Consider the following 13,665-nt stretch of genomic DNA (forward strand, 5'->3'; position numbering starts at 1 on the left):
TCTAGGGGACATTTCTTACACACTTTGTCGACAAGCACGTAACGACCCAAGGGATTTGACACCCGAATTACGAACTCAGTAGACTCAATAGGTAAAGTCTTACTGGATGCTAAGGTTTCACATATGTAAGAATGAGTAGAACCGGGGTCAATCAAAGCAATTACATTAGTATCCAAGAGAGTAAAAGTACCGGTAATAACATCAGGCGAAGAAGCATCCTCGCGGGCACGTATAGCATAAGCTCTAGCAGGCGCACGAGCCTCGGATCTGGTCGTAGCATCTTTAGATCCTCTCTGACCACCACCAGCATTGCCCGTATTTCCAGATGGTCTACCTCGAGCAGTGGTAGCACCCGGTTTCCCACTCTGATTTACATTCTGTTCAGACAACCTCGGGCAATCTTTAATGAAGTGGTCAACCGATCCGCACTTGTAACAGGAGTGGTCAGGGAATCTACAACTCCCCGAATGCCATTTACCGCAATATCGACATTTCGTTCTGTCTCGACGTTCATTCCCAACACTGGCGACCGAAGTGCCTCGTGTACCCACAGGGGGTCGATCACGATCTCGTCTAAAAAGGCCCGAAGTGCCTCTCGACCAGCCCACATCATCTCGAAATTTCTTCGATGACTGTTGAAGAGACTTTCCTGAAGATCTTTTACGAAACTCTCCAGTTCCCTCATCAACTTTTTGTTTTTCTTTTCTAAGCTCTTCGGCTTTACAAGCTCGCTCGACAAGTACTACGAACTCTCGTATTTCAAGAACGCCAACGAACATTTTTATATCTTCATTCAGCCCATCCTCGAAGCGTTTACACATAATAGCCTCGGACGAAACACATTCCCGAGCGTATCTACTAAGTCTAACAAATTTTCTCTCGTAATCAGTAACCGACATGGAACCTTGCTTAAGCTCAAGAAATTCCTTCCGTTTTTGATCAACAAATCTCTGACTGATATACTTTTTCCGAAACTCAGTTTGGAAAAACTCCCAAGTTACTTGCTCTCGGGGCACAACAGAAGTCAGAGTACTCCACCAATAGTAGGCAGAATCACGTAGCAAGGAGATAGTACACTTTAGGCATTCATCGGGTGTACAAGATAGCTCATCGAGTACTCGGATAGTGTTGTCCAACCAAAATTCAGCTTGCTCGGCATCGTCGCTATCCGTAGCCTTAAATTCAGTAGCCCCATGTTTTCGGATTCTGTCAACTGGGGGCTTATTTGACCTTATTTGGTCAGTTACCAGAGGTATTGTAGGTGTGGGGGTTGTATTAGTCGGGAAGGAGGTTGTAGAACAGCCGTATTAGTTCGAATGTATTGGTTGAACCAATCATTCATCACGCTATAGAAAGCTTGTCTAGCTTCATCATTCGGGTTACTAGCATTAGGTTGAGAGTCCGCCGGCGCTGTCCCTTGTGCGGGAGCAGGCGCTACACTCTCAAGATCATCAGCTACCTCTCGGTTGGGATAGGGATCCATTACTATAAATAAACACATTTACAATTGTCAGAAATCACCACACTATCAAGTAATCACATAAAATGGCATGTATAGCTAGACCCAACGCATTACGGTAGTCCTAGAATCGACTAAACCGTAGCTCTGATACCAATCAAATGTAACACCCCGAACCCGAGACCGACACCGGAGTCGAACACGAGGTGTTAACAGACTTTAAACCCCTTATAAAAATTTTCCAGACACTGCCAATCTGCGTAATAGCCGCTTTAAAAATCATATCTTGAGTTCAGAAACTCAGAATCCAGTTTCGTAAATTTTCCTTGAAACTAGACTCATATGCCCATCTACATATTTTTTTCTATAATTTTTGGTTGGGCCAATTAGTACAGTTTATTAGTCAAAGTCTCCCATGTTACAGTGATCAACTACCCTGACCTTTGCGCATTACGACTTGGATATCTCTTTGTACAGGGCTTCAATACTGATGCCGTTTGTTTCTATAGAAACTAGACTCAGAGAGGAATATATCCATATATGGTATAACTCCTAATTATCTCTGGTTAATTTATAATGAATTTCCAAAGCCGGAACAGGAAATCCAGAAACCGTTCTGGCCCTGTCTCACGAGAACCTGAATATCTCTTAACATACTGTCCGTATGATTGTTTCGTTACTTTCCTATGAAAGTCGATTCATCAAGGTTTGTTTACATAATTTATTCACTATTTAATTCCCTTCCTACTATTTTTAGTGATTTTCCAAATCTACATCACTGCTGCTGTTAGTATCTGCCTTTAAGGTAGACTTTACCTATTTCATGGTTTCCATGATTCAACTAGCCCTTTTTGCATAAATAGCACAATTTATGAAAGTGATTAACCATCCCATGGCCAATCCTTGTCAAGCATATCCACACCAAATGATTATAACAATATACTCAAACACATATAAGCCATTTTCGCATGGCTATCCAAAATTTATACAAGTCCAAAGGGTCCACGACCCACAACAAACGGGTAGTCCTATACATGCCATTTCGAAGTTCAACCAAAATTGTACCAAAAGGGGGGGCTTTGATAGTGTGGGCGACTTTGACTTCAAGATCCCGAGTCCGATAGCTGGAGAACCAAATCTCAATGTTGGGATGTTTCGAGAGTATTAACTGGAATTTTACAGCAAGTTCATTCATTCCCAAATCGCGTACCTTCGGAATTTAACCGGATATAGCTCCTCGTTCAAATGCCTTCGGGACATAGCCCGGTTATAGTAATTCGCACAAATGCCTTCGGGACTTAACTCGGATTTAGTAACTCGCACAAATGCCTTCGGGCTTAGCCCGAAATTAGTATCTCGCACAAATGCCTTCGGGCTTAGCCCGGAATTAGTATCTCGCACAAATGCCTTCGGGCTTAGCCCGGAATTAGTATCTCGCACAAATGCCTTCGGATCTTAGTCCGGATATTGTCACTTAGCACAAGCTTCGGGACTTAGCCCGGACATCATTCAAATAACCATGCACATTTAACAATAAATCATGGCCCATTCGTATTTCATTTTCGTTAGCAAAACTCAAACACAAGACATTTATCATTCTTGCAAATTCGGCTCAATAGCCACACAAAGAGCATGATTTTAATTTGCTTAAAACATGATCTAATCACATCATAATTTAAGCTCTCTTACTCAAGAACTTACCTCGGGTGTTGTCGAACGATTCCGATAGCTATTCGACCACTTTTTCCTTCCCTTTATCGGATTTAGTTCCCCTTTGCTCTTGAGCTCAATTAAACAAATAAATTGATTTAATCATTTGAGCATCGAAAAGAGGAACACAAGGCACTTAACCCATATTTATACATTAGACATTAAAGTCACATATGTACGGAATCATGAATCAAACTCAACATTTTAGCTAATTTTTCCCCCTTGGCCGAATATGCATGTCTATTTTGGGGCCGATTTCAACACTTAATACATTCTACAAGTATGGTCACTTGTATTGACTAAACACCCTTTTGTTTCAAGTTCAAAACTTGGCTAATACACACATATACACACTAGTAAAGCATCCTCTCCCTTTCCATCAATTTAACACATGCATTGCTCATTAACATGCAAAAGTTATATTCGGCCTTAGCACACAACTTGCTAGCCGATTCTTCTCCATTTAGCAACCAATGCACATATGTGCTCACTCAAAAATGCTAAAAAGGAGGTTCAAGAATCATCAAGCCACCATCACATGCATCATTAACAAGCTTCATATTTAGCATGCAATGGCATTAACACAAACTCCACCTAGGCCGAATCTTAACTCATCCTCATGCCTCATCACCACAACATCAAACATCAACCAAGAATGATGCATCCATGGCCGAGTGTCATTTCCATCACATAGCAAGATTTAGACCATGGGCTAGGTAGAACTCAAGCTAACAACTAAAACATGCATGCATCTCATGGAACATCATCAAACATACCTTAGCCTAGCTACATGCATGGCCGAACCTCTTCAACCTTTCTTCTTCCTTCCTCCTTAAAATTTTTGGCCAAGGATGAACCAAAGGATGAGCATTTTTTTTTCTTTGTTTTTTTCTTTCTAGTTTCGGCTAAATGAAGATGAGAAAGGATGAACAAAAATTTTCTCCTTTCTTTTCTTTAGCTCACGGCAATGGGGGGGGAAAACAACTACACACATTTTTTTTTTGTATTCATCATACTCCTTTTCATTATTTTATGCCCATGCCCCTTATTTTATTTTTTTCCTACATACCTCACTAGGCCAACATGTTCCCAACATGTTTCCACCCATAGCATGGCCAACCACTAGCTCAAATTTTGGGTAATTTGACATGCAAACCCATCATTTTCACAACATGCATTAATAGACCATTTTAAATTAGCCTATCATATTTTCACCATGTCTCATATCAATCCCTATTTAATAATTTCTCATGCAATTGGCAAAATTGGAGAATGAAACTTCCACATACTCATGTACACACATAATAAGCATAGAATATGGAAATCAATTATTTTTATGACTCGATTTTGTGGTCCCGAAACCACTTCCCGACTAGGGTCAATTTTGGGCTGTCACAACTAGCTTTTGATGTCTCCCATCATATTCATCAATTGTGTAATCCCTCAAACTGGGCCTAGATGTTACGACCCCATGGGCCATAGGTTCAGTGAAAACTTGAGTTGAAGTAAATTAGTTTAACCTTTGGAAAACATGTACTAGTAATTCTCTTAAATACAATATTTTTAATATAAATTTGAAAGAAATCTTATTTAATATTTGTAAAACAACTTCATGATCCTCTAATTCAAATTCGACAAATTGAGTTTGTAGAAAATAGTTTCGTAGGAAATATGTCAAATTATTTAATCCATAATATAAAAATCCATACAAATTGTCCAATGTCCAAAATTTAAAATCCCATGCAACGGTTAATAGTATACCACAAAATAAAATCTCAAATAAAAGTTATAAAGTCCATAAAAGTCCAAAAGATAATAAAAATCCATAATCATGAAAACTATTTTCTAAAAGCATCTACGATGACCGATTCTGAGTCTTAACCACGAGGATTACCTAAAACACACAAGTAATGTGGGTGCGCTTTAAAAGGCTGAACATGAGATCAACACAAATATATTTACATACATATCAAAATATATGAATCAAACATCATAATATTTATGACTTATAACACTGATACTTATGCAAGGACATATCGATGGATATTTAGAAACGATGCATATTTTATAAAAAAGGTTACTACTCATCTCCACTACACACCGCATATCGAGTTCCTGAGAACTCGTCCATCCATAACACCATTTGTAGACAAGTCACCACTGATTTGCAGATAAACTACCACTAATAACACTTTTGTGGACAAGCCACCACTGATATGAACATATACTACCACTATTAAATTTTGTGGACAAGCCACCACTGATTTGCATATATACTGCCACTGCTTCCCCCTTTCACAAAATCGCACCCCATGCATGTGACATGACAATTTCATTTTTAAACACATTTGAATCACTTTTAACACTTAGGCATGAGGATATGCTTACATAATCACATTTCACTAGTCATCACTTTAACATGTTTAGTTATTCTTGTTAGATTTAGGTTTATTTCAATTTATTTAGTTTATTCATATTATTATCCTCAAAGTACGATCCCCAAAGTACTTACCAACTTCATTGTAATTATAATAAAACCTGACTCGTATACTTGCGAACACTGCCTCCATTGCATACATTTTGTAGCAATATACACACTTTGGACATTAGTACGTTCGGAGGTGGTCTAGTTGTTGGCATCGTTGCCAGGGATTGCGACGGTGATAACTGTTATTGAATTAATTACTTGTAAATAATATTAATCGAAAGATGAACGATCTAGATAATGTACTAATTTTTATATTCATTAATTTTTTTCTCAATTTTTTATTAACCTTGTTGACTAGAATATTTAATTATGGAAAATTTTGATTATAGGTGGTTTAATGATGAAAGGACTTCTTAGGACGAAGAATGGAACTACATAACATGTTGGTCGAACAGAATCGCGACAAACCATTAGAGTAATGGTAACGAGTGTGAGGATAATTAGTACTTATATGAACCTCTTTATGAGTCACACAACAATGATAATTTTATGCCTAAACACTCAGATGAGCCTTATTGTGATTTTCATAAGATGCCCTCATATGAAACTATGGAGCCGTCCAACTTAGAAATATTATCAAACATGTCATACATGATGGAAAAAATGAGGAAAACACTGTAAGAAATATCTTAGGCAATACCTCTGATGGAAGAGGTCATGCATGATGTTCCCAACCTTGATCCATATGATCCCTGTATTATCATTGACCACTCTGAATTAAACAATAGCAGTCAACAAGAGTTTGGAAGTAGAGATCATGGGGAAGAATTGGATATGGCTGAAGAAGATTCTGATCCAATTGATGTAGAATCAAATAAAATAGTAGGACTAACCACTAACATGGAGCTCAAACCAATTCTGAATGAAAGTGTAGAAGAGCCAATATACTCTCTGGCCATAACAAAGAAGGTACCAGCCGAAGAGATCAATGAGTTCGGCTCATTCTCATCTGCTAAAAGCAACAAAACTCAAGTGACCAAAACTTCATGCGATGTGAAGGGGAGGAAGCTTGAGGCAATAATACCCTAGAAAATGACTTGGGGTTGGCTCGGATTTGGTACCAAATGGTTTGTAATGTGGATGTCGCGTTGGGCAAAAATAAGGCAACATCGTTAGAATCGATCGGAGGGGCTGGTTCATATACATCGACAAAGGGACTAACGTTAGATTCAAGTGTTGAGAACCAGCTAGAAGTTCTCCTATTGTGGCGATATGGATCATCTAAGTTTTTAAAGAACTATTTCATTCTTTAAATTTTGTTAGTTTTTTTATTTTATTCATTTATTTTATTTTTAATCTTAGTTGTGTTTAATTTTTTATCCCATAACATGTGTAGATATCATGGAGTGAAAAAACCAAAGTTTTTTTAGAAAGCAAGAAACTGGGCTCAATGTCACGACATCACACCCTAATGTCGCAACATCAAAGATAGAATGTCACTTTGCAACATTGAAGAGCCAAGTTCATTCGAATATTTTTTTTTGACATTTTTTCCTCCATTATCGACACTTCTTCTTTTTCTTTTTATTTCCTTTACATTATATTCAACATTTCTTTTTGTATAATTTTTTAGGTAATTTTTCGTTAATATGGAGCACAAAAATCCTGAGATTATCATAACAACAAGGATTCGAGGATTCGACTTACTCAGAGAAGTTTTCTTCTTTGAACTTTAATTATTTTACGTCAGGGATAATGTATGTTCTAAAGTATGGGGGAAGTACATAGGATTAGTTTGTTTTTTTTGTTTGATTACTTTGATTTAGTTAATTATTTAATTACCAAAAAAATTGTTATTGTTATTGTTGTATGGTGCTTGGATTATATTAATACTATGAATAGTGATTGAAAATAATAAAAAATGTAATGATTTTTGTCAAGTATGAATTTTTTATTGGTATGAGATAAGTTGATTATTTTTAAAGGAAATTGATTAGGTTACTTAGTTAAATTGCATAATAGATTAAAAGTACCTAAGTAAGAATGTTTGATGATGGCATATGAGATATAAGTCTTATACATAGTCATACAAAAATTAATGCTTGAATTGATTATTATTCATTCAGATTAATTTGAAGCATGAAAGAGATTGTGTATGGTGGGATGTTTAGGGATGACCTAAGGCATTATTTGAGTAAACAATCTCAAATGACCATACCTTAATGCTATGAATCCTTAGTCTCCTTATTTGAGAATGATAACTCCCTTTTCATGAACCAAAAAAAATTGAAACTCAAACACCACACATAAATTGAAAACTTGAACTCTTACCTACCCTTGGTCCTTTAATACATTACGAAACATATGTCAAGCCATAGTTATTAAGACTTTATGTAGATATATAACATTGGTTTAAAAAAAAGGAGCTAAAAAGGAAGAAAAAAATATGTTGCAGTGATTATATGTTGGGCAAAAATGTGCTAAAAAGAAAATTCTAGAAAAAGTCAAATGTAAAAACGAGAAGAAAAAAGTATAGAACGAAAACAAAAGCACTGTGACTAAGAAAGGAGTAAAAAGTCAAAAAAGTGAGAGAAAACTTAGTCATCAATGTACCAAAACTTGTTATGCTGACCATAGATGCTAGTATTATATTGTATCTTCCTACATGGAGAGATAAGGTAGGTGAGAGAGGGAGACAAAAGGCGATAAGATTGGATGGGAAATTGTGGGGAAAGACAAGGAACAATGTCATGTGCCTAACTATTTCTAGTGATTGAACCATTTTGAGCCATATCTTTCTTTTAACTCATACTGTCATCAACTTAAGAACGTTACAAGCCTAGAAGACCAACGTGACTTAAGCATTCTTTGTGCATAATCTTCTGGAATTGCTAACAATTTTATTTAATGAATTTTTTTATTCATATGATTGTGTCTGCTACACATATGTTTGATTTATGTTAATGGTGATATTGTTAAACATTTGGTCATGGGAATTACTTCTAATTTGCTAGTACTGTAACTTTGTAAACTAATCCTAATTTACTTTAAAAAAATTCAAGGCATTGAACTATCAAGATTAAGTTACATGTGTGATAAAAATTGTTATACCTTTAATATTTGACAATCATGTTCTTAGTAATAATAAAATCCAAAGGATGTCTTCTTATTGCATGATATGTGTCTAGACTTGGTTTGCTTGAGGACAAGCAAAAATTTAAGTGTGGGGGAGTCTAGGTGTGAAGTTCTTATTTACATTCATATTCACTAACTCTAGCTTGTTTAAAGAAAGAAATCAAGTCATTTTCACTTTTTCCATATATGTGTTTTGGTTTCTTGAGGACAAGCAACAAGTTAAGTATAGAAGAGTGATCTGCAATGAATTACACTATTATTTTCATTCTTTTTACACATAACTTTTGCTTGTTTAATAGTTAGATCAAAATGTATTAGTATATATTGAGGATTTCATACTTAAAGTAGTAAATTATGCTTTTTAGTAGTTTTTATTACACTGAATCAAATTTGAGCATATGTTATTAGCTCACTTTGGTAGTCATAAATAATAGTTGATTCAAGCTTCTTGTTCAATCAACTAGTCACCACCCTAGCAGGATCTTTCGATCTTCCACTAGAATAACGAGTCGACAAGAACTACTTATCTCTCGACCTTACAATCCTAACCAGTTTGGGGCTAAGGTGTTCATGGATAGGCCAGAACAATTCTAGGTTAATTCCCACCTCAATGACTTCCTATGGTTGTCAAGCCTAGGGTTTAAGTTCTTCCTCTCCCAAACAATTGATTTACTAAGAAAACCCTACACAACAATTAATTAATCATACCTCCACTCGTGAATCCCCCATAAGAGGATTAGTTCCTGATATATTTCAAAAAATAATGAACTTGATATAAAATATGATCATTAATAGCAAATCATGGGATGAAGGTTTAAGAGAAGCCTGAATTGTATTTAATTGAAGCACAAAATCCACAAAGAGTTGATCGAGTTCCACAAATCAGATCTCCTGACAAATGTATTGAAGATAACCTAAATCCTAAGAAAAGGGAAAACCTAAAAAATTAAAATATAAAAAATTTTATGCAATATGAAAAGTTGTCCATCAAAAATGTTAAATGAACCTATTTATAGAGTTAGGTTTGTCGTCATCCTAAACCCTAGATTAGTTGACGCTTTAATGTTTAATATTTGATTGTGCAGACAAAAATGCCTCTAGCTCAAAAAGTATTTATCATACAGGACAGTTATCATGACACCCTAGTGCTTGTGTCGTGACATCGAAGGTAGTATGCTCGCACTCAGGGTAGCTTTAGGGGTGTGTCACGACATCCCTTGGTTATGTCGAGACACTAAAGATAGTCTTGGAATTCTTACTCTCTTCTCCTTATGTTGCTACATAAAAATCCTAGTGTTGCAATACAATGACCATTATTGAGTTGGTACACCTTCTAATTGTCTCTTACACACTCACAAAGTATATTAGCTCAACCTTAGCCCTTATTCGGGCCCATAAGGTCAATAAAAGACTCAATATACACTTTTAGTTGAATGTAAATGAAACTAGGAAAACTTAACTAAAACCTAAGAAAAATACTTGTATTTAAGCTCCTCAAATGCGAAAACTAGTTTAATCTACTACATCAAATTACAGCAGATGAACCAACAGGTGGGAAAACCAAATCCATTCTAAAGCTTGCAAATGACCCATATGAACTTTTCCTTTTACTAGTGAAGATTTGAAAAACTATTTTGAATGATTTTATCATAAGCTTGACGAGCACTGAAATAGGCAAATCCAACACCAACCCATTGTCTTGTGATCTTCAACTGATAGAACTTTTAGAAAACCCCTAAACGCGTTGGTTCATCATGCATGCAGCAATAAATGAAGTACACTACTAGGGACCACCAGGACAAGAAAGATAGTTGTCCTGGTACGATACCATACTTGGTTAGAACTGAGCAGAAGACTGAATGCAAAGGTAAATGACAACCTACTTCTAATAAGATCAGTGGAAGGATGAAAATTTAAGTGTTTTCACTCAAATGACCTCGGTGGTCATCTGACTTCGTAAGTAAATTGTGAATGATGAAAGCCTCAAGCTACCAAAAATTGGTGTTCTTCCTCTTGTGTGGTGCTATATTCATATGATGGAGTGGTAATGTGTGGGGGAGCATTTTCAAGTTCTTGCAGTTCAAAAGTGAAAGGATTTTTAGGGTTAAGTTTCAATTACTCTAGTTTCAACATCTACCACGAGTATTTGTTCTTGAAATTTTGGTTTTAAATGGGAAAAAAGAAAGGTAATAAAGAGAAGAATAAGATTACCTTAAGAAAACTAAGATTGATGACGATGAAGACAGAAGGACTGAGTAAAAACAAAGTTAATAATTTAAATGATTCCGTAAAAGTGTTGATGAAGTGTTTGAGTACCTGTTTTATTGAAGCAAACTCATGCAAAAGGTTTATTTTGGGGAAAGTATTCAGGTTCTCCAATATAATCATGACATCTATCAAATTAGGAAAGTGTGTAATGTTTAAATTTGCTCGAGTAGTCACCAAATCCTGAATTTGCCCAACTCATAGTACATGCCTGGCATGATCAGATAGTTTTCAGATATACTTGGAATTTTTGTCAAAGTTAGAAATTTTGAGGATGAAATTTTTGTTAAGGGGTGGAGAGTTGTAATACCCTATTTTTAATAGATCTAAAGTTTTAGGTGTATAACACTAAACAGTCTGTCTATCATGGTGTTATCCGCCTATATAATCGTCTAGGCACATATGTGTGGGAATATAGTAACCGCATCTTGAGTTTGTAAAAATTTGATTTCATGATATTATGCTATATTATGTAGACATTAATGTTAAGGGATACAAGGGAAACATGGGATAAGTATTCACCAAAGGTATATTATGTTTGGTTTTATGGAACACTGTGCTCATTAAACTTTAAGATATCTGGTTAGAAACAAATTGTATAGCTCAGCCTAATATGTTTGATATAGGGCACTTTTTTATACTTTTCTCAAAAATTGTAGGCTAATAAGAAGGCAAGTTCTGATACGTGTGACACTTGTCAAATTCCATTAAGCAAGATGAGTCATATTTATATGTGAGACTGTGTTTTGAAAGTGAGTTTTCTTTCTTCTTATTTCTCTTCCTTAAGTGGTATATATTGAACCTTTCCTTAAATCTGAATGTATCCTACCTCAATGGTCAAGAGGCTAAGATTCTTTTATGATCAATAACTACTTCGCATCAGGGTAAGTATTTCAGCTATGCATTTTATGTAATGAATGAGTAAATATGTATTTGGTCTCTATATGCATAACATCCATCTCACCATTTCCCTGGCGCAATCCTAACTTGGTCTCTCATTGCGAACTCACTTATAGCCATCCCTGAAATAGGAACAAAATGCTTAAAAGTTCACATGCACTTAGTGAGTTTTAACGCAAATACCTTGGAACATTTGTAGTTGAATTTTTCATCCTGAAGATCTTTGATTACTAGTCTATCTTTGGAGAATAAACTCATAATAGCATATATATATACTTATATGCTAAGTACCATACTTAACGTATCATCTCTTGCTTCATTACTTGGCTAACTCCATAATTTACCAGATGATTTCTACCTTTCTTTACTCTTGAAACAACGATGGTACTTCTTTGAAGAATATCTATACAAAATTCACTTTCAAAAGATTTCCTCATCAATTTTACACATCACGTTTTCCTAGAATGGTTATTCATAGATACTATTCCTTGGCAGATACGTGCTAAGTAATCTTGCTGTAACATCTAGTTTTGATGGGTCCTAAGTTCTCGTGGGGAGACTAGAAGTAATCTATTAAATGAGACTCTATCCACCCAATTATTATTCTTGGCTTATAGATCAGGTGCATACCAATGTAAAAGAATTTCTTTTTTTTTTGTACTTATATTATGATGCTTTAATTATTATGTTTTTAGAAGAATATTGTTGAATTGCACATACGTGCCATTGATTATACTTCGGTACTCCTGAATGCAGTTTTGTACCTGTTTAGACTTCGATTATTCTGAATCAAATAATATATGGATCATATTCAATTTATTATTAGATTGAATGATATATTTTGTTCTTACTAAGCTCAATAAGCTTATTCATTCTTGTGGATTGTTTTGTGGATCGTTGTTGCTGACAATTTGGAAGGATCAAATCTTCAGCTCACACTCTCTATCAATATTGGTAGTTTTTGTATCTCTTAGGGTAGTGACATGTATAAAATTATGTAGTTCAATTGGTGGTTGAAATGTATTTAGGGTGTTTTAAAGTGGTGTTGAATGAATCTGTAAATAATAACTATATGTGTTTGTGTTTTTGTGTCATGTATGCATAATAGATTATAATGCTTGCTTTAGAAAGTACCTATGATCACTTTTGATAATGGATGAGAATGATTTATTAGTATCATTTGATGGTTTGTGTCATTGAGCTACTTTATGTTGTATGTTTAGTAAGTTCTTGGAATTAGTAGTTGATGAATGGTAAGTGGTAAAATTTACATGATTAGGTAGGTTTTGGTGATTGCAATTGAGGTGCCTTGAATGGCATATTGGTAAGTTCATTTAGAACTCTTGAATTGGTATTTATATGTATGTTTTGATAGGGTCTTCTTGCCTTGAATATGTGCACAATTAGCCTAAAGGGATATGCATGAGTTAGTGTTGGAAATGGTTTGATTTAGGGAAAACATGTCTACACGGTTCAGACACGAGCATATGACTCAGCCATGTGTGACACACGGCCTGGAAACATGGCCTACGTCTCCTGTTGGTTCAATTGCATGCAAGCCAGACAGTTACACGGCCTAGCACACGGCCGTGTGACTTGGCTGTGTGACCCTATTCAGAGAGTTACACGGGTGAGGACATGACCTAGGACATGGCTATGTGTCCATAATTCGATTCTTACATGACCTAAGTTACGGGTGTGTATCTCAACCGTGTAAGGTACACGGCTTGGCCACATGGCCGTGTGACCCCTACAATTAAATTATTCT

Source organism: Gossypium hirsutum, chromosome D06 (genome assembly GCF_007990345.1).
Source record: "Gossypium hirsutum isolate 1008001.06 chromosome D06, Gossypium_hirsutum_v2.1, whole genome shotgun sequence".
Taxonomy (NCBI): domain Eukaryota; kingdom Viridiplantae; phylum Streptophyta; class Magnoliopsida; order Malvales; family Malvaceae; genus Gossypium; species Gossypium hirsutum.